At 47.7% G+C, this 21575-nt stretch overlaps 1 protein-coding gene across 7 annotated transcripts in view; it reads right to left on the reverse strand.

The window, feature by feature from the left end:
- The window catches only part of Apba2 (amyloid beta precursor protein binding family A member 2), a 223930-nt gene that overhangs the window by 108308 nt on the left and 94047 nt on the right, over positions 1-21575 (reverse strand). For 3 of the 7 annotated variants that reach the window (XM_087901551.1, XM_087901556.1, XM_087901550.1), the window contains exon 3: positions 196-249. The gene's annotated coding sequence lies outside the window, so the exon portion shown is untranslated. The remainder of the gene's footprint in view (positions 1-195; positions 250-21575) is intronic. The other 4 variants (XM_087901553.1, XM_087901552.1, XM_087901555.1 and 1 more) reach the window with 3 other exon arrangements.

Below are 21575 nucleotides of genomic sequence, written 5' to 3' on the forward strand. Positions count from 1 at the left end.
CAGCTTCAAAGGTCTGTGCCCAGGAACACTGAACTATACCCATGCAGTTCCCTGGAAATGGACACGGCACTCATCCGTCTGCCACGGCACAGCATCCCTCTGCTGACGCAATCTCGGTTTCCACACGGCAGAAGCAAGAAGGAATTCCAAGCGAGGCCACGTTTGCTCCATGCAAGACCGCCTCTGATTGCTTACCAAAAATGAGTACCTTGACCACGTCCTGGAACCCCTCCTGGTGATCCAGTCTTCCTGGAATAAAGCAGAAGGAACAGAAAAAAAAAAAAGACTTAATTCCAGAAATGACGATGATGCTCATATAGGGCTCTTCCATGCACACAAATTTAAATGAAAGGCTTCGAATTACCTGCAAGAGTGAATGAATGAGATGGCAGAAAGAACCCTAAACAAATAATTAAAATGTTTCTTTAGCCATTTTATTGCATAATTATTGCCTTAAGAAAAACGTGTTGGGCAAATAATGATGGCTTATGTACCATTCTAGAAGGAGAGACTACCTGCATATTAATGAAGTTCTTCAAAGACCTCATGAATATTCATTTCCTCAGAACAAAGCTTGACCCCAATGGTTGTAGAACCTTTCTTTGGTGACCCTTTCAGAGAAGGCTGGTGTCCCTGCAAGGGTTGGAATTATTAAAGGAAGAGAAAGGACGTCGGTCACTTTTTCTGTCAAGGGTCTCAGCCCTCCTTCCTGGTCATGACGGTTCATTAGGGAACCAGAAGAGGACCAGGGCCCTCCATTTTCCTTAAACGGAGAGCGCTTTACAACTGAAAGCCGAGGTGGAAAGCCAACAGACTTGAGGGATTCAAGTCAGAGTGGTTTATCTGTCCTCGGAACCGCATCTAATCCCCTTCTCCATCTGCTCCGGCTAAAGCAGGATGAAATGATAAAAGGGTTTCTTGTTTCTTTTTATTTTGGGAATCTATGGTGTGTGTGTGTGTGTGTGTGTGTGTGTGTGCACGTGTGCACACACGTGAGGGTTAAACGCCAACATCAAGCATCTTCTTCAGTCACTTTTATTTTTTAAAACAGTCTCTCTGAACCCTAAGCTCACTAACTGGCTAGACTCGCTAACCAGGTACCTCAGATACCCTCCCATCTCTGCCCTCCCAGAACCGAGGTTGCAGGCGCAGGCCACTGCACACAGATATTTACATGGGTACCCAAGGTTCCAAACCCATGCCTGCATGGTTCCTCATTGAGCCATCTCCTCAGCTCCTTCTGAAGTCTTCCAAGACAGAACGCCAGGACAGAGGCTTCGCAGGCAGCTACACTGTGTGGCCAGTTCACCCTCTACCTGCTGTGGGACCTGGGGTCACGGGTGGGGGGGGGGGGGCGGGTGGCTTCATTCACTAGGGAAAAAGGTCTGTTCCTGGCACAAGGAGATGATGGCTTCTACTCTGTGACAAAGGCCTGGTCTGGACTTGTGTTATCACATTTCCAACAAGACCAGATAGGGCCTCTCAGTTCCCTCAGCAGACATTCTTAGCAGCAGGTCCTCCCAGTGTTGGAGAATTTCATCTGCTTCGGCATGGCCTGTGCAAATGCTCCATGTCCAGAGAGAAGTGACTAGAATCCTCTAGAAGACTGTTAAGGGATCTGCAGGTCCTTGGACTCTGTGCCCTCCCTGGGGTGGCAGGAGCCTGGTATCCACATGACTGTGGGTCCTTCCCAGAGGTCTGGGGCATGTGCAGCCTTTCAGTCAGTGCCTTGCAGATTCTGGCTCTCTGAAGAGGCCTCCTTTTCCCACCCAGTGAGCACTAGAGGTGAGGCATTTCCACCACATGCTCACTTCCCAAAATGCAGTCCGTATGGGCTGCTTGCTTCCTGTGTGGGCGTCCAAGGCTGCACAGCATCAGCATGAATACAGAGACAATGAGCATGGAGCCCAGAGAGATTGCTCAGGTGGCAAAGGGCTTAACAGCAGCCCAAGCAGGAGTATCTAAGTCCCATCCCCAGTGGCCACATAACAGCACCAACTGTGGTTTGTGCTTGTAATCCTCGCACTGGAAGGTGGAGCTAAACAGATCCCTGGAACTCACTTGGCGTTCCAGGTCAATGAGAGACCCTGTCTCAAAAAGTATGATGGATGGCACCTATAGAATGACACTCAAGGTTCACCTCTGGTCTACACACACATACGTGTACACACACACACACACACACACACACACACATACACACACACATACACACACACATACACACACACATACACACACACATACACACACATACACACACACACACACATACACACACACACATACACACACACACATACACACACACACATACACACACACACAGATACACACACACATACACACACATATACACACACACACATACACACACACACACACATACACAAACCCCAGGGGGCAGTAGCAAGAGAGGGAACAGAATATATACATATTAGTAAACACATTAGGAAAATAAGGTAAAAGAAAATAAAAGCTATTAAAAGGCAGTTGGGAAGGTGAAACCCACCAAGTCCCCAGAAAAGCCACGGAGCCACGCTCCCATCAGAGTCCCCGTGACACAGCCCAAGCTTGCCACCAGGAAACCTTCAAAATCAACTCATTATGAAGTTAGTGCATAGAATATACGTTATAGCTCCCTGGAGGAAACACTTTACCTACGCGGCAGGAAACGACACCCCCACTCATCAATCGGTTAAGAGGTGACTCTATGGTCCCAAGCCAGTCAACCAGTGCTGAGGTCTAAACACGGCTTGTCCTTTACAAGACTAGTGTTGGAGTCTAGTTTCTCCTGAGATATTTGGAGACGAAAACTTATTCTGACCATGGTGTTTGGGGGAGGGTGGGGAGCTAGGAGAGAGCATCAGGATAGGACCTGTCATCCTGACCTCCCACAACTGACCCTGGTGGGCTTATCACAAGAGGGAGAGAAATCCAAACACGCAAGCACCCTTGCTCTCTTGCTCACCACATGAGGCCATGCACACACCACCTGGGGTTGCTACCAGCAGGACAGCCATTCTGGTACGCATCTCTAGACTCTGGACCTCCAGAACCAAGACAAAATAAAGCTTCTTTTTCCCCCAAAGCACCCATCTTTTGTGTCGATTAGCATAATAGAAAATGGTAGTTGAGTGAGAGAGAGCCTTCATCTTTCCCAGAAAGACTGGCTAGGAAGCTAGACTCCAGGATGGAGAGATGGCTCAGTGGTTAGGAGTACTGACACCTCTTCCAAAGAACCTGGGTTCAATTCCCAGAACCCACATGGAGGTTCACAACTGTCTGTAACTCCACTTCTAGGGGACCGGACATCCTCAAACCATACAAGCTACACTCCTCCCTAGAAGCATGTATCACTTCCCACTCTGGACCATCTGGCATCCTACCAGTTCACTGTGGGTCTGCAGAGGTCCTGTGTGCCCTGGATCTTGTTTCTCCTGCCCTGGAGCAGAAACCTGGGAAGCTGCCCAAGGACTCACTCCCCTGCGCTGGGAGAACTGCCGCTGCCTCCTTCCCTAGAGAGCCTTTCTCTACAGCGCTCCCTCTCCTGGGAGGCCCTGGAAAAAGGGCAGAGTCTCATTCATCTGGAAGCAGCACATCCCCCGCCTGCTCCACATAGAGTCCCTAAGAAAGCAGAAAATCCTCCAGCTTGGAGACAGTGGTATGTGTTATACCTTACACAAATACTTTTCCGTGCGAGGAAACAGGCCCACATCTGAACTCAATTTAGAAACAGGCTTTAAGTGTCTATTTATAGGCTCTGTGCAGCCATCCCTGGTGGATACGGAGTCAGGGCTCCTGTCCACTCTGATGCAACTCATTTGCATTCTTTTTATGTGTATCTTCTCCAATTTCCCAGCAGTCTTTTAACTCAAAGGCAAGGTCACCTACCACCTGGACCCAGCACCACCACCAGCTTCTCCTGCCCTCTCCGGGACCTTCATGAAGCCAGGGGAAGGTCTTTGAAGGCCAGAAGGGTCAGTAATTATCCCTATAGTTAACTGGGTCACCAGGAAATTTCAGCTCTTGCCAGTGGCTTAAAAGGACACAATGAAGCCCCGTGCCTGCCGCGGTTACCTGGGTTTCTCTTCACATCTGGTGTGTCCAGTCATTCCTACCACTCTCGAGTGCATTTTCCTCTCCCTTCTTGCTCCCCAGGAGTCTGGCATGGTGCGGAACCTCCTTAGCCATTGATGATTAGACAGTACCTGCTCCTCACCCCTTCCACCCCACAGCCACCTTCAGAATAATGTTCTAGTCTTCTGCAACCTTCAGGCTGGACACTAAATCTGCAGATTTCCCACCAGACTAAGACACTTTGCATTCCAGGAGATCTCGCCACTCCTAGGCTTTGGTTATGGATGGATGCAGGAGACAGTTGACCTTGCAGCTTGGCTTCCCCAGAAAGACATGCAAATTCAAGCTAAAGGATTTCTCCTTCCCTGTGTAGACAGTAGGATCCTCCAGGGTACGTGGCCTCCCGGAGCACCCTGCCTTAGGAACCACCACAGAAGCAACGGCACTCTGGGCTATCGTCCTGTCTATGGCAGGAGTTAGACATAGAGAACACACCCAGTGAATGGCTTTCAGCTACCTGGCATCATATGACATTCCTGAGGCCCAGGTTCTTACAGAAAGTAACTTTTGTGATTTCTGGAATCAGTTTCCATGACTCATTAAGTTTCTCGCAGGACACCACTTCAATTGCCACCATAGGTCCTATATTTTTCAACATCCAAGTTTCTGGGAATAAATTAGTCTGTGGTCAAACAAATTAGGCTGTGGTCAAACAGCCTTTGAAATGCTGCACTTCCAGGCATTCTAGAAGTAAAAATTCCTTAGAGGGGTTGATTCAAAATTTGCTGATTACTTTTGATGGCTTGTGGGAAGTCCTAGATCATGTATGTGTGTACACACACACACACACACACACACACACACAGAGAGAGAGAGAGAGAGAGAGAAAGAGAGAGAGAGAGAGAGAGAGAGAGAGAGAGAGAGAGAGAGAGAGAGAGAGAACGATTCAACAGAACCCTACCTCACTCCTGGCAGGGTGGGGCAACTCAATAAACCATCCATTCAAAGCCAAGGTCCCCAGGAATGAGCCCAGGCATGCACAAGGGTGGTACATGTACATCAGAATCACCCTTGAAAGCATTTTCTTAGGAAATTCAAGACAGACCATTACAGCTTTATAAAGTCCAAGACTTGGAAGGAGTGAGGAACCAGGAAAATGGAGATGTGAACACGTCCAATTCACCGGGTAGAGTTGAGAACTCTGATCCTACCCAGGAACACTGAAATCACCACTAGAGAAGTAGACGATGGGTTAGGTTGCCTCCAATAGCCTTGTGCGAACTGGAAAACCCCACGTTGTTAGGGGCTAGGTGACAGACACACGGACTGGGGATGTCTGAAACTCTGTATTGGGGTGGAGAATGAGCACAATGTGAAGAAGAGGGGCAGTAACTGCACAGGCATCCGTGAACAGGACCCCGGCCATACACTGCAGACATCCATGATCAGGATCCTGCCCACACACTGCAGAGGCCCTGGGATGGCTCAAGGAGTCCTTGCCAGAAGGACCGGTCTAGGTTCAGAAACATCAAAGACAGAGGCTTCCTTCTGCATCCCCACACTTATAACCTGGCACCCCCAGAACTGTTGTTTGGGTGACTTGTTTGCCCTGAGGATGCCTCTGAGAGAAGCAGGCACTGGACAGGTGGACTACAGAACAGACAGTCTTTCTGGGACCTGTTATCCGAGAGGTCATTCAGACTGCCCTGAGAAGAATGCCACAAGATGGGTCATATTCCCAAAGATGGGGCTGGACCCACAGACCACTCAGGATGGAACTTCTCAGGAGAGGAAAACAGGGATTCACTGGACCATGGACATGTGTTGTAGTACTGGGGGTGTGGGTCTGTCACTGATCTGATACACAAAGACAGTATTCAGCTGGACAGAGCAAGTATCTTCCAGAGCAAAGAAAGAAAGGGGCCCATATGCACAACTCCAAAAGTTGATCAAAGCAATATTTCTCTGAGCCAAGAGAGGCTGAGCTCAGAAATGGTCCCCAGGTCCTCAGATCCAGTGGGATAGAGAGACAGCAACAGCGGAAGCCCAGGTACTGTTTATAAATAAGATGTTCAAATTCTGAACAGCCAAGTCCCTGCGCTGACTGCAAAGCAACGTCTTCAATGCTAATAACTCTATTTATAAAGATGAGAGTGTGTTATTTTCCCCCTGTGCAAGCTGCATCTTCAGAATAAAAAGCTCAAGTCTCAAGACTCTTATTTGTGCAAATGTTTTGGGAACAAGCTGGATTTAAAGTGAGTCTTTGATGATCTCAAAGTTTCAAAAACAACTGCTTGTTACAGCAGGTGCTTCTGACTATTGCCATTGAAATGACTTAAAAATACTGTATGTACTGTCAACACGAAAATGGCTACAAAGTCTCAGACTAGGAAAGATATCATTTGACCTGGAGGTGGCACTGAGCTACCAGGCTCTCACTTCCTCTGAAAGCAGAGACTGGGTGGCAGAGGTCTTCACTGGTTCACACTAGCTCTTTCAAGGGTGATGGCTGCCACTAGAGGAATCTCTGGCAGCCAACATGAAGGAAGAGTGGACGGTAGGGGCATGGACTGTTGCAATTGGTTGAATACTCAGAAACTTTTTCTCAAATGACTAGCCTTTCTGGCTCAGAAATGTGCCAACCAAGCAGCACTGGGAACTTAGTCTAAGGTTTGCTCAGTGTTTGCTTCTGCAGAAAATACTCCAAGGCACCCTCAAATACAGTCACATGACACACAATGACATCTGGTCAGTATGACACCACATTAATGACAACAGGCCGAGATTATACACTCGACGGCATGATAGAATCTGTGTGATGTAATATGGCACATAAATGACAGTGGCCAGAGATCATATGCCCAGTAATGTCACTGTACCCTGGTGTAGACAGTATCTGCACAATGACAACAATTCCCTGATGTGAGATTCCCCTCTGTATGCTGTGAATACCATTGGTTATTAAAGAAACCGGCTTGGCCTGTTAGGGTACAACAGAGCTAGGCGGGGAAAACTAAACTGAATGCTGGGAGAAAGGAGGTGGCGTCAGAGAGAAGCCACAGAGCCACCACCAGAGACAGATGCGCTAAAACTTTGCTGGTAGGCCACGATCTCGTGGTGATGCACAGATTAATGGAGATGGGTTAAATTAGGATATAAGAGTTAGCCAGAAATATGCTTCAGTTATTGGCCAACCCGTATTGCAAATAATATGGTTTCTGTGTGATTATTTCATGTATTTCCCTGCTAGGCAGCTGGGAACAAACTTAAGGCCTCCCTACAACACTTCTCAGAACATGTCCCGAGCAAGGCATGACTATAAACCCCAGCTACGCCTTAATAGCTCTTCTGGAACTAGTGATGGCCTGCCTCGGCTGTACTTTGCCCTTCAGTAAGTCTGTCCATGTGCGGCTCATGCCATCCTGGGGACAGAGCACAGTTCCCTTGCCCTTCTTGGCAGGGCTGACTTCCCTATAATCTCTGGCATATTTTTCCAATGACTGTCCACATTAAACCCATCCTGTTTCCTGGCGTCTTGCCAGAGGACAGTATAATACTGAGGTCTTAAAAGCTGGACCTTGGATGCCAAGACTGTGGATGGCACAGCCCAGTAGTGGTGCCAGTGGGAGGCCAGGATGAAAGGGAACAGACAGCTTTGCTGGCAGATCAGCACAGCTGCATCCAACCTCAAGGTGCCCAGGACCATTGAGGGCTCCCCAGACTCCCCAGCCGCCTCTGCTAGCTGCCCTTCTTACTGTCATTTTCTCCAAAGCAAACGAAGCTTCTATTTTTGCTGTGAGGAGCTCAATGCTTTCCAATTCCCAGGCATCCCCTGGAGAGAATCTGGGATTTCATTTTTTTATTCAGGCAGCTTGGGGACTGACGGGAGGGCTGCGCAGAAGGCTGAGAGCCAAGTACAGCAGCACTGGGCACAGAACTCACTCGGGCCGTGGACAGGGTGGCAATGCCTATGTACGGGCTCCCATGTGACCTTGCAGGGTAGGGCCAGATAAAGTTCACCACCATCTGTGTGGTCCAACTGTGCACTTCACAGTTTACCCACTGGAGATAGAACCCAAAGGTAAGTGTTGAGTAGCAGGACCTTTCAAAGGTACGAGGCCTCTATCCTCATGAATGCGTTAACGTGGATTTCAATGGAGGGGTGTAGCTGTCACAGCAATGGGTTTCTAATGGAAGAAGAGCTTAGCCCTCTTCCTCCTCCCTCTCTGTCTCCTCCTCTGCCGTTCCCTTTCATCTTCTGCCATGGGTGATACGACTCCTATCAGATGTGAGTGCCTTCTTACTGCCTTTCCCAGACCACAGGACCTATAAGTCCCAGAAATCCAGCCTGTGGTATTCTGTTAGATCAGCAACAAAAGGACCAAAAAATGCTGCTTCACAGACACAAATCTCGAAACCTTCAAAGCCCCACTCACAGATGAGGAGACAGGGGCATGTGCCGATTCATTTCCTTGGCCAAGGCGACAGAGGAAGTGCCAAACCTAGTTTTAAATCCTGGCAGGCGGGCCCTGAAATCCACACTCTTAGCCCTGTGCCACTCTGAGAAGAATAAAAGGGAAAATACGTTTGCAGTGTATAACTCAAACAATGGATCAGTCTGACCACAAGGAAGAATGAAATAGGGCAAAGAGTAGGTAGGTCCAGGTATCCCCAAAGAACAAATAGATACAGTTAATTACAAATACATGAACATGAATCTACGAATAGTGCTCCATCTCAGTGGCAAGCAGTGACTAGAAATCAAGGCCTCATGCAGTGTCTTGGTTACTGTTCTATTGCTGTACAGACACCACAACCAAGGCAATTTATAGAAGAAAGAATTTATTGGGGCTTAAAGTATCAGAGGGTGAGTTGATGAGCATCATGGCAGGGAGCATGGCAGCGGGTGACAGGTGTGTGCTGGAACAGCAGCTGAGAGCTTACTTCCTGATCTGTAGGTAGGAGGTAAAGTGTGTGTGAGACAGAGCCTGCTGTGGGCTTTTGAAACCAATTGATGCACCTTCTCCAACAAGGCCACACCTCCTAATCCTTCCCAAATGGTTCCAGTAACTGGGGGCCAAGCATTCAAATATGTGAGCCTAGGGAGGCCATTCTCAGTCAAACCACCACAGGTAGGGAATACATTCAGACTAACAAATACTAAAAACATCTGAAATGCTGAGTGTTGCCAAGGAGAGGGCAAAGAGGAGACTCACGCAAACTGTTGGGAATGCTCCTGACTACACCCACCCACTCTGGAAAGCAATTTGGCGACTTCTAGTAAAATGTAAGATTCATATCCTCAATCCCACCGCAATGCCTTGCTAAAGCACGCCTCACAAATCTGGCTCACGTTCACAACGATACACACATAAATATCCATGACAGCCTTGTTTGTGACAGCCAGGAACTGGAAAGCAGCTGAGCATCCATCAGTGGGAGCTGACAAGCAGCACCAGAAAGCATTGACATGGCGAGCCCCAGCTACAAGTCCCGCGGGGGAAACTCCCCAGCACAAGGTTAAGCAAAGAAGGCGGTGACAGCTAAAAAATAAACGCTATGACCCAGTGCCATTAACAAAGTGCTCGCAGACAGCCCGGAAAATAACAGGGAAAGGCGCATTTATGGACACAGTATGTTACAGAAAGGCAACAGGCAGAAGCAGTTGAGAGGGTCCCACACTGGTCTCTGGTGCTTTAACTGTGCTCAGAAAGTTTTTAACAAACCCTTCACAGGTGGCCATGGTTCCCTTTCCTAGGCAACATGGACAGAGAAGAAAGCAGCGGGGGAAGGGGAGCCGTTACGAGTGAGACCAGACCACAGGGCAGAACACTTCCTGCTGATCCAGCCATCCAGATCCATCCCAATATCCCACAATCAAACTACTGAGGATGTTTCTCTGTAGATCTTCACCAAGAACATAGATCAGAATCCTGGACTGGCAAGATGACTTATCAGGTAAAGTTGCCTGCCACCTAAGCCTACAATGTGAGTTCAATCCCTGAGACCCACAGTTTCAGGAGAAGACTGACTCCTAAAAGTTGTCTTCTGGCCTCCAAATATGTGCCACGGCAGGCACACACATGTATACAATGCACACACATGCACACGCATACACACACAAACACACACGGAGCGTGGATCATCCAGTGCACCATCCAAAATTGATCTTGATGAAAACAGCCGCCCTTCTCACCACCATCTAACAACAGTTGCAATACAGCATGCCTAATAAACTCCAAGCTTGCTCTCCTTTGGGCAGAACACTTAGGACAAAATGACAGAGTATCAATCCAGGTTTGTTCTGTTCTCCTTTGACCTTGATCTGTTGGTCAAATGTGTTTCTGTTTCTCATCACTCATCGCCCTCCAGCTGGACCAAGGGAGGAGAAGAAAGAAATGCAAACGTGAAGGCAAGTGTGCCCGCCCCCAACACATGCTCGTATGCCAGCACCTCCAGGGGACAGAGCTTCACTAGGCTGTGACCAGCCCAGTCCCTCCTTCTGCCTCCTCTCCCCTGAAGCACCTGCTGCCCCAAGCCTCCCCGCCATTGCCATCCCAGACTCAGGTCTCCTGGCTCTTGAAGACCTAGGATGACAGATGACCTTGCACTACAATGTCTGGGACCCATGTCACGCCATCCCAAAGCAGATCCCAGGCAGATCTGTTTCCCCCCACAGAGACAGCTGGAGGCAGGGTTACCCACCTCTACCACCAAGCAATGGCCACTCCTGAGCTCAGGTCTTCGTTGGAAAGGGGACCCTGGAGTTCCCCCAGTCCCTCCCTGGTTTTTGGGACAATAACATTCCTTGGGAGAATTCAACTCCCAGAGGCCACCTGGAGGCCCAAGGTTGGTGCCAGCAGGAGACTGGGCATTCTGTGACTGGGGCAGTCAGCATTTGTTACTATGGCAGAGCACAGAGGAAAAGTGTGCCCTGTCCCAGCTTCAATGCCTTAGGACTTGCATTGAGTCTGGATAGTGGAGCAACAGTCATAGCAAAAAGGTACCACATAGGAGCCATCAGACTAAAGGGCAAAGGGAGCAAAGGCACGTCCCCACCAACCTAATTCCTCCCCTTATCCAGAAGGTTCTACCTCCTCCCAATAGTTTTATAGCCTACGGACCAAGCTTTTGATGCATTTTTTGTTTGTGTATTTGCTTGCTTTGTTTTGAGAGGGGGTGGTTGTGGGGACGGGGACATTCCACATGGAAAATACAGCAGGGATCCTGGTCAGGGACAGTCTCAGCCATTAAGTGAGGTAGTCCCTAGGAACCTGTGCCTCAGGCTTGTGGCTTAAATAGTCTGTGGAAAACACGTATCTAAAGCCATCAGAATCATACACATTGGAGCTATCCCTGCCATGATGCTTGTCACCATCCTCACCCGGTCTGGAATCTGTAGTACCAATCACCATGCCTAGGCTACCTGACTACATAGCCTCTCACTTTGTACCTTTGCACCCACAACAGACAAAGTTATCGGCTGCCTATGCCTCCCACCAAGCAGGAGGGTCTGCGCACTCTCGAGAATACATTGAAAGAGGAAGTTAGCAGGGGAGACCGCATTCCTGGGGTGGCCTGGGTTTTCTAGCATAGCTAACCCTGAAGAAACAATCTGGCCCAGAAGTGGGGACCACAAGGTAGCCTCAGTGCTTTGGATCAGAGGGTCCAGCGAACAGACTCTTAAAACCCATCCCACAGGTGCTCTGGACCCAGACATCCCCCAGACATGGGCCTCCCAGTGATCTGTTCCCGGGCCCTAGAACTTGTCTTTCATACATAGACCGAAGGAGCTCAGTTGCTAGCAGAGCTTTATATGTTAGTTACTCCTGAATCACTGACCAAAAAACCTATACAAACAGTGGAAGAGAGTCAGTGACTGACTGGCTCTGCAACTTTAGCCTTGACCCCAAACTGAACAGCAAGGCTGCAGACACAGGTGAGGGAGGAGGCCATTACCTTATAGTAGACATAAAGAGGAAGAAAAGGATCCTTGGGCTGCGGGTGCCTCGTCTCCACCTGGTCCACCTTCACCCCAGTGCCCTGATTCAGGACCATCTTCCCCCTTATTGAGTTCCCTGTGGAAACACCCTCATAGACACACCCAGGTTTTGAGATGCTAATCTCCAGGTACTTCTTAATGCAACTGAGTTGACAATCAAGATTAATCATCATGGGCCAGATGGCCCACCCAGAGATTGACAACGGCGATTACCTTGCTCACATCCGGTTCCCTGGAAGTTTCTATGTTCCCCACAAGCACAGAAGGAAAAAGTCACTTCTAAGTTTGGGTCTTTTTTGTTTTTCAATATGATAAAAGACTCTAGGAAACAGTGCACTAGAAAACTAAATACACAGGATTCTGCTATGGATGGCCCCAAACCCAAGCTTCGTGTTAGGCAGGACTTGGGTGGCATAACCATATCACCACTAAAACCAATAACTAGCTGTTTCTAATGTGGACTGGTCCCAGCAGCTCTCCTGGAATTCCCCGGGCCTCCAGCACCAGATGAGGACGCTGGCACCTTTAGCTTTAAGAAATTAACAGCTCCTGGGTTCTCGGTCTCTCCAGTGGGATATAACAATTGTTGGACTACCAGTCCATACTGTGTAAACCACCCAAATAAATCCTCTTTTAGTAAATGTTCATTCTGTTGGTTTCATTCTTCCAGCAAACCCTACAACGGGGGGGGGGGGGGGGGGGAGCCCAACGCACAGCTTCCACCTGTGTGGATGGAGTCTCATGTCACATTTCTCCTTGTTACAGAGATGACAGCAACCTAGCGTCATTGCCAAGGGTGGCCCACTATCAAATCTCAGTTTGGCTTCTCGAGCAGGCTAACACCGGTTCTGTGGGCAGCCACGGCAGGCTCCTGTGAACTTAGGAAGGATGTGTGCTCTAAGTAAGCCCCATCTTGAGTTTGTACTGGTTCTCCGGTACCTTTGCATCACTTTCCCCTATCACGACAATCGTTGTTTTTGTTTGTGTGCCTGTCTACATCAATTCTTTGTCCAACGATTGAGTTTTAATAGGCTATGACTACTTTGAGGGTTTTAGATATTTCTTCTATTGCAAAAATAGACATATAGACAGCCAGAATATATGTTGGTATGGGAGAATTATCTGTATTCTGTCAATAATATTTTAAATAAATGCTAATTGGCCAGGCAAAAAGTATAGGCAGGTCAACCAGACAGGAAGTAGAGGTGATGCAATGAGAACAGGAGAATTCTGGGAAGCAGGAAGCTATTCCCCAGTCTTGCGCAGACCACCGAGGAAGCAGGATGTGGCCTGTCAGCTGAGAAAGGTACTGAGCTATATGGATAAAATAGATCAGAATAATGGGTTAATATAAATCATAAGATCTAATAAGAAGCCTGTGCTAAGGGGCCAATCAGCTTATAACTTATGGATGAAGTTGACACCGTAAGAGAGAGAGCAAAGAAAACAGGACCATGAACACAAGGTCAAGCCATAGGTCAAATCTTGTCTGAAACCAACTAGATTTCTCAATTGCAAGAGAAAAAGAGATTCCTGTTCCTGTGAAATGTGGTTTTGTAACTTGCATGAAGCATATTAATGGGTGAGGAAGCATCTCAGAGAGGCAGCCTGACCTGGTCATCCAAAACACAGGAGTTCAAGATGAGTAGAGTCCACAAAGTCCCCACACTCATATCAAAATATTGGGCCACACAATTTAAAACAAATATAAAATCCTTTATTACCTCGGTGGTGGGTCCACTTTTCCAGTCTTACATAGTGGAAATCATCAGAAATTAAACTCAGTCAGAGTTCTCATACTGCCCTGAGCCTAATGGTCAACAGTGAATTTACTAAGTACTTCAGCTTCATGGAACGGTTCCCATCTCGAAAAGACAGTCTTGATCCTTGCTCACCCTCTTGCGCTCAGGGGAAATCTTAAGGCAGCCTTCAGAAATAAATTTTCTTTTAATCAACAGCACAAATAAACACTGTTCTGCTGGTCAGCTGGCTCTGGCTGTGCGGGCCTGACCCCTCACCCTAGCTCCATTCAATAACTGATGCAAAGACCGAAAGAACAATCAAAAACCTCATCTCCGACCTCCTCGGCCCATCTCACTCGGGGCCCGAGCACCTGAGGTCCCAGAAGCCGAGGAGTTGCTTACAGTCACAAGCCAGGTCAAACTGACAATGTCAGAAGGCTCCAGACAGGTGTCCTCACTCCGTCTCCCAGCCATGAGGCCACAGGTGCCCCACAACCATCTGCTAATAACACAGGCAGGTGTCCACTGGTGCATTCAGAGAAAGACTCTAGAGGGATGGGGAAGTACATATGCGACTCCTGCCAAGTATGGTCAACTGCACCAGGTACAGCAACATGCTGCCACAGACAGGGAGGGTTTGAAATAGAAGCTGGATCCTACTCAAAAGGGGCTCCTAATTGCTATGCCACTCCCTGCCCTAGAGAAGTTACACTATCTTGAAACTGGCTGGAGTGTTGTACACCTAGAGGGACCATCAGTCCCCGACTGTGGTGGGTAGTGGGTGTCTTAGATGGACAAATCAAATGACATAGGAAGAATTACACCCTTGCCGGGAAGTGGTGGCACGCGCCTTTAATCCGAGCATTCGGGAGGCAGAGGTAGGTGGATTGCTGCGAGTTCAAGGCCAGCCTGGTTTACAAGAGCTAATTCCAGGACAAACTCCAAAGCTACAGAGAAACCCTGTCTTGAAAACAAACAAACAAAAAAATCCCTATACCTGAAATCACAAAGTCCCAAAGGAGACTAAATTACCTTCTCCCAATGTGACGAGAGTGACAAGAGCCTTGGAGAGCCACCGACTCTAATGAAGAGGAATGGGGACACAGCAGAGCAACCAGGGAGACCTAGGAGGCAGGGCAGCTGGGACCACAGCATCACTGGAGAGCAAAGGCTGTAGAGAAGGTTAGGCAGCGGGAGGGGTATAAGAGGTCCAGCCTGCAGGGGGTCCTGGGTAGGACAGCAGGACGGGCGATAGGAGGGCCGGCCAAAGTATACCCTAGAAACTACTTCAAACCTTAGCCTTAAGCACCCTTGGAAGATGGCAGGTGCCAGTGAGTCTCGGGCTACGCTGACACCACAGAGAGCCCAGGGCCCATACCCAGGGTATTTTAAAATCTCTGCATCCCCACACCTGCTGTACAGAGGCCGTTGTACTAATCAAATGCTTTCAGGACCATTAAGCAACTCCGGCTGCTCAAGAGCCTTAATGGGTTTGGAAAAATACAGCCCAGCTCCTGCCGCTAATAAACTCCCTTCATCGCTGGACTGCAAGCTATACAGAAGGAAGCCCACCACCCACCTGCAGCCCTGGGGGAGCACCGCACGACTGCTCCCTTCTGCAGGCTGCAGCTGCTGACCCACCACAGAAGGACGTGCACCCTGCCCCAGTACTCATGTATGCATCCTCACAGCTGGGTCTGCTGCGGCTCACAAGCTACCAACAACTTCTGGAAGGAAGATGGGGAGACGAACCTCCTTCACGGCTCCCTTGGGTGCCCTCCAAACGAGCTACAGGCCTGACAGCTGGACACCAGGGAACTCTTTGGTCTTCCTTCTGCCTTTTCATAAAGGCAGCCCGAGGGCAGCCGGCAGCAGTACAGCTACCTATGGTCTTCGTGCTCTCTGCTCGGACCAGCATCCCCTCCCCTACCTCCAGAACACTTGAAGTACAGCAAGTCCGTATTGCGGACACTCAGCCACCAGGCAGCATTCTACTTCGGTGAACTACTGGGTACTGCTTCAGTCTCCCGTGATGTCACACTTCTAGGGTAGGCAGCTGTAGGACAGGAACTAATGAACAGTGGTGGTGGGGGGTGGATATCAAAGCCATCCTTTGAGAAGTGACAGTGACTTTACTCTTGAATGAGATGGAAGGTGGGAACAGAGGGAGAGAGATGGAGGCTAACCCATCTGACCCTTAACCACTTCTCGAGGACGCCATTGCTATATCCTGGGGAGATAGACAACTTTTTTCCCCTGGAGTGTTGGCTTTGGACAGTATCATAGTGAAGCACAATTAATAAATCTCAGAGACGGAAATTGGTATTCAACCTGAAGGTCAGAAAAGCAAAACAGCCAACAGCTGGCTCTTACCTCTACCTCAGTCCAAAATGGTGATCCTGCCTTCAAGAATCTCAGAATGAGACTGAGTCTGAGAGCCTTCTCCTCCTGTCTTATAATCCTCTCTAGTTCTGGAATTAAGGGCATGCATCATTACCTCCTGGTTTCTATGGCAAGCTAGTGTGACCACTGAGATTAAACGTGTGTGTCATTGCTATTTGGTCTGTAAGAGTGACCAGTGTGGCTGTTTTACTTGTCTGATCCTCAGGCAAGATCGACTTAATTAAAACACAAATGAAATGCTACTACATCTTAGGCCCCATCTGCAGAGTTATACACACAGTCCCCCCAAATAAAAGAGCTGACGTTTGCCCCAGGTGCACCTGAATCCATGGCCCCAGCTTAGTCTCACCGCCAAAAGGCAGAAGCTGTGGGGGAGGGGATGAGTGAGTACAACTGCCCTTCACTAACTCTTTGACAGCCTAATGGTAAGGTCCTCACTATGTGCACTGGTCAGTGTTTCTAAGCTGAGAAAAGTGAAAGTCTGTATTCTGGGCATGCTTGAGGCTGTAGCAGGCACACATTGCAAACTGTGCAAAACATTGTATGCTGGGTATATATGAGGTTGTAGCAAGCACATTGGAGACTGTGCAAAAGGTTGTATGCTGGGCATGCATGCATGAGGCTCTGGTAGGTACACAATGGAGACCACGTAAAAGTTGTTTGCTGGGTATGCATGAGGTTGTAGCAGGCACACATTGAAGACCATGCAAATGGTTGTTTGCTGGGCATGCATGAGGCTGTAGCAGACACACATTGGAGACTGTGCCTCATTCCACTGAGATCCCAAGTTCGGATGCTGGAGAGAAATGAGCAGCTGGGTGAAGTTTGTTATCCCATTCTGAACAGACCTTTATTCAGTACATTATACCCCCTTTCAATGTAGTGGAAGCTGGCCTTTAACTCATGGGCTCAAGTGACACTCCTGGTCCAGCCTCTTAAGTGGCTAGAAGTTGCTCATGACATGCATCTGGCCTACCAGGGAGTCTCAAGATATCCATCAAGGAACAAGTCCTCTCAGTCTCATACTAATGGCTTCCCAGAACTGAAGAAGGTGAGGTACTGAATAGGATGGGCCTTCTATGTGCACCAGAGTAAAGCCAATGAGGATGATGAGAGAGGACAGGTCATATTCATATAAACACAGGCGTCCAAAGCCTAAAGCGAAAAACACATGAGCCCTGCATCTCATAGGAAACACAATGGATATGGTTCAGCGCCTGAATGTTAGAAAAGCTATTAATGCCATCAAATAATTTGTTAGGGGAAATGATGAACTCAACTGCTACAGAAATCGTTTCATAAAATTGAAACATATGATGCATTCATAATTAAAGAGAGGAGAAAAAAAACCCTCACAAATTAGGACCGTGTTGTGATTTGCATATAAAATGTCATGTGTTGAAGGACTGATGTCCAACCAGTGGCACTACCGGTTGGAAGAAACTAATTTCAGCCATGGTTAATCCATCCAAGAGTTCACAGCTGAAAGGATGGGATACTAGGAGGTGGAACTGGGGGTGCACCTTTGGAGAGTGATTTAATCCTGCCCTTTTCTGTCTCCCTTTGTTTCCTGGTCACCATCTGCTCCTTACCTTATCTGGGCCTTGCGTGAGCTCAAGGCAATGAAGTCAGTAAGCCTTGGATCGATCTTTGGGAAACTGTGACCCCCAAATAAACATTCCTTCTCTTTCAGTTGTTTGACTCAGTCACCTTGTCACAGGAATGGAAAGCCGACACATTGGACAAAGAATCTCTTAAAGCAACAGCAACGTCTGAATGTGTGTGCATGTCTGTTAGGAGGCGGGTATAGGGGTTGTGGTGTGTGTGTGTGTTGGTCTGAGGACAACACGTCATGAAGAATCTGGCCCTTTTTTGAGACAAGTTTCTCACCATCCTGGTGCTCATAAATTGGACTAGAGCATCTGGCTAGCAAACTTCAGAGGTGATCCTTTTCCATCTCCCCAGTGCTAGGATTATAGGTGTGTGCTGCCTCGCTCAGCATCTTTGCTCAAGTCCTCACGCTTGTAGGGCAAGCTCTTTACCAACGAAGCCCTCCCAGCAGCCCTCAGAAGAGTGAGGATCTACAGTCACAGCCTACGCCAAGCTTAAGCCTTCCAGGGGACTACACAAGCCCAGCAGCACTATGTTGTCCATCCCGTCATCCCTAACCAAAGAGAGAAAGAAGCATAGGTTATTAAAATTAAAGGACAAGGGTTGCCGTGGGTGGACCTACACAGCTGCCACTGTTTGCAGGAGACATGCAATATGGTAGATTCTACAAGCTACCGGACAAGATTGTTGGACAGAATATGAAGACCCAAGCTCAACGAAATCAGAAAAAGGTCACTTCTAGGCAGATGTCACTTCTTTAGAAGAAAAGAATAGATACCTAGGAACTGATTTGATGCAAGCATGCAAGAGCTTTATAGGAGATCATCCACTAGTTCGTTGGGATGCGTAAAAGAAGCCCCATTAAAGTAAGACCCTGTGCGCCACAGACATGCATGGATCTATTGTGTTGCAGCCCATTGGCAGGGGCAGGCACTAGCTGCATAGCTCTCCACAAGCTCACCAAGAGGGGCACTATCAGAGCTGAAGTTGTGGCAGTCTGAACAGTAAAATGGTACCTACATTTTAATGCCCGTTTCTGTGAGAGATGGGTATATTTTCTTACACTGAAATACTCATTTGCATTTATTTCTCTGTAAATTACTTGCTGGGATCTCTTGCTCACTTTCTTTTGGGATTTACTGGCTGTGCTTTGGAGGCCTCTTCACAATGACGTCATCTGTCTTCTCTGCCTCTGGATGTAACCAGCAAATATTTCCTAGGGGTTTATCAGCTGGGCTTTCCTTCAGCTTGAGGCGCTTGTTCTCCATTTCCCCTAAAGCAGCTGCACTGACCCATCTTCTTGCCTTGCTTTTGGATTCCGGATCATGATTCTGCCTGTCAGAGAAGTGTGAAGTTCCCTAAGCTTTCCTCTGGTTCTCGTGGTGGCCACCTACCTGTCTGAGGCCACTGGAACATACGCTGGTATAAGATGATAGACGCTGATTAAATTTTATCTCCCTCCAAATCCACTTGTAAAACAGTCTCTATTGACTGTGTAGAAATTTCACATCATCTGGTAGGGGGCTTTCTTTCAGGGCATAATCTTGAAGTTTCTATTCTTCTCTATGCTCTGAAATGTTCTAAGTAGCAATGACATTATCTGGGTTATGTAGACAGAAACTTGGGTTTGGTTTGGTTTGTTTTCTTCCAAAGGAAGAGTGGTTCATTTACACTGTGTCTGCTGAGGTCAGTCTGGATCGATTGTCTTTTCCGAGCACAAGTGTCTGTTCTCTCCAAGTCCCTCACAGCTGCTCCCACGCACAGCACGAAGTCACTTCCCATGGTTTTGTTAATGTGCTGTCGGAACTGGATGTTTGTATTTTTACTCCCCCCAACGTCAAACAGAGGGCTGTTCACTTGACCTCAAAAGATAATCAGTACTTGGTATTTACTGGTTCCATTTTCTTCTTCTCTCGTCCATTACTTCCCAGCTTTTCCCACATCTCAGCTTCAGTTGACTCTGCTGTTTTTCTCTAACCCTGGGAATAAGATGTTTAAAGCGCCCATTTGTTAACACTATTACTGAGATCATAACTACAACTTTATTCCGATCCTCATACATTGATGCATCTTCATTATCATCATATTCTGGAAATTATGGAAATTGGTTGTTTATTTTTTTCACCCAGGAACATATTGAGGAAAATTTAATCTTGTTTTTTTCCCCACACGGTAGGCCATTTTTGCTTTTTTTACCAAATGATTAATTTTTCCTTTTATTGCATTGTGACTGTAGAATATTGTCTATATCATTTCCATGATAAGGACCTTATTGAGGTTTCCTTTGTAATCTAATATATGTCAGGTTTCATAAGTGTCTAATGTAACCTTGAAATACAGTTGCATTCTCTATTAACATGGTACAAAGTCTGGTTTGCTTGAGACATATTTCTTTGTTCCCTTACGTGTCTGAGTGGCTGTCCCATTGTCCTGGAGCTAGTACATACTTGTGTCTCCCTCTCTAGACTGTGGTTTCCATTTGTAGAGGTGCTGACCATGTGATACGTAGCGCACTCAATCACAGTTACCACGTCTTATTTGCAAATTGAACACATTGAGCTGTTACCCAACATTTGCTTTTTAATCTAGCACTGCCGGCCTGGCCCTGCTTGGGTTTCACTGTTGTAAATGCTGCTATCGCTCTTGGCCTTTCTGTATTACTCCAATGTAGACAGGGTTCCTTCTTCGTGGAGGGTTGATGAACTGGATGAACAACTACGTCTCTGCTTGATCGACGAGTTAAATTTGCTTAGATTTATTGATTTGAGGCCAACAATGTTGCTCATTTCGTAGAGTGCTGGCCTTGGACACAAAAGACCCCAGGTTCAATTCCCAGTCATGTATAAAACAGGTAGACTCCAGCACTCTAGTGGTGGAAGCAGAAAGATCAGGATTTCAAGGCCATCCTAGGATTTAGCTCGCTTCCGCTACATGATGAGACTGTCTTAAATTTATTGATGCAATAGCTTGATTTGGCTTCATCTCTATTGTGCTATTTCGTGTGTGTGTGTGTGTGTGTGTGTGTGTGTGTGCGCGCGCGCACACATGTATACATGCGTAGCTCTATCTTACTTTTTGATTGCTGTGAAGAAACACTATGACCATGGTAACTTAGTAAAGAAAGCATTTAATTGGGGGGGCTTGCTTAAAGCTTCAGACAGTGAGTCTATGACCCTCATGGTGGGAAATATGGCAACAGGCAGGCAGGAATGGTGCTAGCGCAGTAGCTGAGACCTTACATCTTGGCCACAAGTTGGAGGCAGAGAAAGAGCCTGAGCCTGGCATGGGCTTTTGAAACCTCCAAGTCCCATCCCCAGAGACACACCTCCTCCAACAAGGCCATACTTCCTAATCCTTCCTAAACAGTTCCACCAACTAGGAACTAAGCATTCAAAATATGCGAGCCAATGGGATCCATTCTTATTCAAACCACCACATGCATGCATGCATACACTAATAGACACCAGAATGGCAGCATCAGCAGCATCAGATGTCAATCCACATTCTGTTTTTATGAGACAGGTTCTCTCATTGAATCTGGAGCTCACTGGCAAGAGAGCTCCAAGGGTGCTCCTGTCTGGACACGCCCCAGTGCTAGCGTTGCAGGCATTGTCCAGCAGGCCCCTACACACTAGAACACCAGTTCAAGTCCATGTTTGCATGGCAAGCACTTTCCTCTTGAAACTGTCTCCATAGCCTTTATGTGTGCTATTTCTTCACTGACCATTTTTATTGCC

This window comes from Myodes glareolus, chromosome 24 (genome assembly GCF_982192425.1).
Source record: "Myodes glareolus chromosome 24, mMyoGla1.1, whole genome shotgun sequence".
In the NCBI taxonomy this organism is placed as follows: domain Eukaryota; kingdom Metazoa; phylum Chordata; class Mammalia; order Rodentia; family Cricetidae; genus Myodes; species Myodes glareolus.